The following is a 5,883-nucleotide window of genomic DNA, read 5'->3' as shown; positions in this document are numbered from 1 at the left end:
GGGGTTATTGAGAGAAATGAGTGGACGAAAAAGATTCTTCATGCATAGATTTGAAATAGGTATAAGAAATATTCATAAAGTATACTTTAGGCTTTTTGTTTTATTGCTGTTTATGCTGCTTATAGTGTATTAACTTTTTTGTTGTTATTATAATTTTTTTTTGTTATTGTAACTTATGTTGTAGGTTATTCATATGATTTACCAGATAAACTCAAGGATGTTTATGTGCAGCTTTTCTACGAAAAAGTAAAAAACAAAGCCGTTTATGCTGCATGAATTTGTGTAGCATATATTAATGTTTGTAAGCTTAGTAGGGGTTATTGGTTCTATGATTTTAATGGATTTGAGAATTCTTCTAGTATTTAAGAAATCCATTGATTTTTAAATCAGACATATAGATTTCGAAATCAAACATACGGAATTCAGAATCAAAATAAATGGATTATTAAAATCAATCAAATAGATTTGCAATAAATTCAGCTTTATAATAAAACAAAGTATATAAAAAGTAAAACACATTCATATATCATACGTTTATAAAATCTCTCCATATATTTGTTGCTATTGTGGCTCTCACTTGATTGGCATGTTCTCTTTGCTGATCCTGAGTTACAAGAATTTCTTCATCATTGTTATTAACTTCTTCAACATCTTCTACATCCTCAGAGTCTTTTTATTCAGGAAAATTATCTGTTCTACAAAACTTTTGAAGAAAATTATGTAACCCAACACACGCAAGTACGAGCTCTGTTTGTGTCTTGTAAGGAAAAGGGGGTGCAGATTTAAAAATTAGAAACCGAGATTTGAATATACCAAAAATTCTCTCGATAACATTCCTCAAGGAAGCATGACGATGATTAAACAACTCTTTATCATTCTGAGGAGTAGAATCCTGACCAGAAAACTCTTGTAGATGGTATCGAACACCTCGATATGGAGCTAAGAAGTTTCGACGATTTGCAAACCGCAGTCAACTAGATAAAATTTTCCTGATATTAAACAATAAAGTAGTTAATTATCTGGAAAAAATATGTATGATTTACAATATATTTATATATATATATATGTGTACCTTCTGGAACTGGTAGTCGATTAGTGTTCCTTGTTAAAGCATCATTTAATATCTTTGAATCATGAGCTGAACCTTCCCATCCACTAAGTACGTATATGAATTCAAGATCAAAATTACATGCAGCCAACACATTTTGGGATATATCACCTTTTCTGTTGCGGAAAGGAGCTGCATCTTTTTTTTTGCACCATTGCAAATATATGTGTACCATCGATAGCTCCGACACAATCCTAACATAGAGTAAAATTATGATATATAGAAAATAATAACTCAACCATGGTTAAAATATTAAAAAATGTACCTTGAAATATGAATAAAATATTGTACTTTCTTTAATCTTGTGAGGTGTTCCGGGTCCGGCGGTAGCCATAAAACTTGGTGAAATTTGGTTTAAAGCTTGCAAAACTTTGTGAAAATTCTCACTTATAGCAAACTTGGATCTCTTAAAAGTATCTCTTGTATAGCAATACCTCGAATTTTGACCAACTACAAGGAGAAAAGATGCAACCATTTCTTCAAGGCTGATATATCTTGTATCAGTTAAACTTGTCTTCTCTCTGAGAAGATTGCATAACTTCAAAAAAATATTTGGATACATCCGATATAACTCTCTAAAATGAAGAGGATCTTCTTTTAACACATTATCTATATAATCTTGACCAGCTCTTGTGATTGGGCGTCGTGTGGGACGTTCAATTTGTAACTGAAGTTCCCGTTGTCGCTTCTTCAAACACATCATCTGACAAAGAATTAGGAGCACCAATAAAATAATATGGGCATCTAACTCATCATCTTCATGAGACAAATATGATTCTTTTTCTTCTGATTCTTGTTGGCCAAGAAATTCTGAATCCATGTTTGATAATAAATTGACAAAAGAGCTTAGAACCTATCAAACAAGCACGAGACTTTTAGTAACCTATCAAAAATTTATAAGACAAATCCATTCAAAATAATAAGCTATAACTCAATATTTGTTTCTTTGTATTTTACTCTCTAAAACACTTATAAATCTATTCAAATCCAAATTCAAATCAAATGCTTAATCAAATCCTTACTATTGAATAACACCTAATTTTGAAATCTATTTTAAAATCATATAACTAATAACAATGAATTTGAATACAGATTTTAAAATCATAGAACCAATAACACTAGATTTTGCTTGGATTTTCAAATCCATTAAAATCATAGAACCAATAACACCCCCTTAAAAGAGGAAGATGGTGTTAGTGTTTGGCTTTTAGAAGAATCCAAATTAGTGCTAGGGCTCAAGTAAGTTTAGATTGTGGGTCTAAAGTATCAATATTTTCCTTTTACAAAAAAAAAAAAAAGTATCAATATTTTCGAAGGAAAAACGTTTAGGAAACAGAAGATTCTAATCGCCTACCTTGAATGGTTCGGAGTAGGAATATTGTATCTGCTGGCTTTCGTGCTGCTTGGTCGGATCTTAGCATCTAAAAAGGTGGTCCACGGGTTTTGTGGGTAAGGATCGTCCGTGTTATCGGAGCAACAAAGAATGATTCTGGTTTTGTCGGCGGGTTGTGTACTATGTTTCTCAACACACATGTTTTTAATGTGCTTTTTCATCCAGTAACATTTATTTAAAAAAAAAAATGAAGGTAAAATTATATTCATCTATAGCCATGCGGTACATCTAATGCAGTTCTATTTGTCGGGACACTTTACATTAAGATCAACTAGCATCTACTAGCAAACTAAAATAATAGAAATTCGGCATATTTTATATCGTCTGATTTTCTCAATAAATTTAACCGATTCTTGATGTTTTGTCAAGAGAGTTTGAGTAGGGAATTTGACTTCACTTTTCTTCGAAGCCTCCTCCTCTTGACATGTCACAATCAAGCTCCCTTTGGCTTTCCATCATTAAGCTCATTCTCCAACCATGCTTCTACTTTGTTTGGAGGAGAGGAAAGCTTGTATTTTTTATAGTCTGATGCGCGACCATACCTTCTTGTTCCTAGCAGCATCACTTATTCTCCTTTGTTAGAATTCAAAATATTTCGTATCAAGTCTCTTTGGTTATCTTTACTCTTCTAATTGTATTTGAGTTGTTATATTTTTTATGCTCAATAAATTGATTATTATAGTATACAAATTTTTTTTGATGAAATGTTAAGTTATTGATCATCAGAGAATTAAATATTTATTTACAGCCAAAAAATGATAAACATCATCTGCAAATCTATCTATGCTCAATGTGAGCTCTGAACCAGCATTGGAAAAGCCCTTGGAGGCTGGTTTATGATAGTAGCATGTAGACAAGATTCTCTGTCTGATAGTTATGTCGATAATCTTTGCAAGTTGACCCACTAGGTGAACAGGTTGAGAGTGCCTTCTACCATTTTTTCACGCTAGTTAAATTGCATAAAGATTAAAATTTAAATAAAAGATTTAATTAAAATGATTTGCAACAGGGCCTCTCAGATATTATAACAAACTTAATGAGTTCTCAATATGGTTTTCTCATATCATATATCTAAATATAAATACATAATATATATAATTTGGTATTTTAAGAATAACTAGAAACTCATGCCAAATTATTATAAATGTTCAAATACAAAGAAAACAGCTTGTGTGTATTGATTATTTGGTCCCACTGAAAATAACATTTTCCAAAAGAAATTCCAAAAGACGTTTCTAAACTTAGACCCCATTTGCTCATTGGTCGGTGGTAGCTGTAATGACTGTGAGGCTGAGGTTCATATTCCATCGAACTAAAATTTCCAAACTACAATCCAAAACGGTGAAGCCGGCCCTGACTTCGGCCGTGTTCGTTTACATGTCGCGCAACCTGCGACATGCGACCTGCGACTGATCGCAGGTCGCAGGTTGTTGTTCGTTTTGCTGTCGCGTAACATGCGTCCTGCGATTGGTCGCAAGTCGCAGATTGTTGTTCGTTTTGATGTCGCGCGACTGATCGCGCGACCAGTCGCGGGTTCCCATCTAAGTCACCCAAAAAAATAACGACTAAAAATTAAGAAAATTATGATCGCGCGACTGGTCGCAGATCGCAGGTCGCGCGACACGTAAACGAACATAGTTTTAGTCGCAGGTCGCAGGTTTAGTCGCAGGTCGCAAGTCGCAGGTCGCACGACACGTAAACGAACGTAATCTTAGTCGCAGGTCGCAGGTCGCAGGTCGCAGGTCGCGCGACACGTAAACGAACATGTCCTTCATTGTGTATCTCTATCGTGCAGTAAAATCCTTAAGAGAGTAGGGGTGGACAAAAAAACCGAACCGAACCGAGTCAAACCGAAACCGATTCAAACCGAACCAAAGTCTATTTCAAATCATTCGGTTGAAGATTTTCCAAACCGAATGGTTCGGTTTTAAACCGAACCGAACCGAGAAACCGATGTGTTTTTGTAATTATTTAAATTAAAAATATTAGTAATACCAATATACTAAAATTCTAATACAATACCACATATTTTCTATTTTTCATTTATTAACATATATTCTTCTAACCGACTATGTAATCATTAAAATATTTGATTTAAAAAAATAGTAAAGTTTGTATCTTTATATTCTTATATATGTAAACATGGATGTTAAATCTAAACCTAAAACCTAAAGCAAATTTTATTAAAAACAAAATTTCTTATCCACAGCGTCACATGGAAGATAATTCTTTTCAAGTTTTTTTAATAATGATATAAAAGACATTACTAATGATGTTGGGTTTTCTTTGTCTTAGTTAAATTTTATTTGTTTTAATTCTTATATAGTTTTGTGATTTTTTAAAGGTTTTTATTTCAGTTTTATATTGAATTTAGTTCACATATTTTATGTTTACATAATTTATTCCTAATTAAGAAGAACCTAAATAAACTGATCAAAAAAAATAAATCCAACCGAACCGAATACAAACCGAACCGGATATAAATCGAACCAAACCAAACTAACTATGGTTTATTTAAATTGGAGAAATACTAAAACCGAACTAACCAAACCGAACCCAAACCGAACCGAGAAAATAACCGAAGTGCCCACTCGTAGAATTGAGCTTTGTTCTAGTTTGATTACTTATTTTAATTATTTTCTATTTTTTTTCTCTAACAGAACAAGGAGAAATTTTCATCTTTCATTAATGAAAGTTTTCTCGTGATCCCGCTGTGGAACTATTTTGAAAAAATATATAGAAAATATTATTTTATATCTATATTTATGTAAAATAATATTGTTTTACTTTTATATCTATATTTTTCTTAAAATATGACTATTATATTTTTAATATGGAAATGGATTGAATATGCTCTAATAAGCAATAAATATCATATCGAAAAATATTTATACATTTGTTTGTTTGCCGGATTTATTTCAAAATGACATGGCTTATATATTTTTAATTGTTTGGTGTTCAAAAAAGAATTCTTAATTGTTTTCTTTATTTTTGGAACAATAAAAAAAAAAGGGAGAATTGGAAAAACAAGACACTTTCGAAGTTTGTTTGTCAAAATAAGACTTTGGTCGTTTTGGACTGGTTTTGCCCTTGTGTTGTGGAAAAAATAGTAAACTTAGGTAAAAAAATATAAAAAAATGTAGAATCATTAGAAACCAAAGTATATATACTTTTATGTTTAAATTTAATTTTTAAAAATTGTGGAACTATGTTTTATTTAATATCAAAGCTATAACAGAATACTTATTCTAGCCATCTACGTAGTCTACAAATCGAATATAAAGTATTGTACATAGGTTTACCTTGGATAGAAAATATAAACTACACTTTCTTCAATAGTTTACCTTAGCTAGATTTTTTGTCGTAATATTCTATCTTGATA

The sequence above is a fragment of the Brassica oleracea genome, chromosome C6, assembly GCF_000695525.1.
Source record: "Brassica oleracea var. oleracea cultivar TO1000 chromosome C6, BOL, whole genome shotgun sequence".
In the NCBI taxonomy this organism is placed as follows: domain Eukaryota; kingdom Viridiplantae; phylum Streptophyta; class Magnoliopsida; order Brassicales; family Brassicaceae; genus Brassica; species Brassica oleracea.
The sequence above is the reverse complement of the archived record's forward strand: the minus strand, read 5'-3'. Positions refer to the sequence as shown.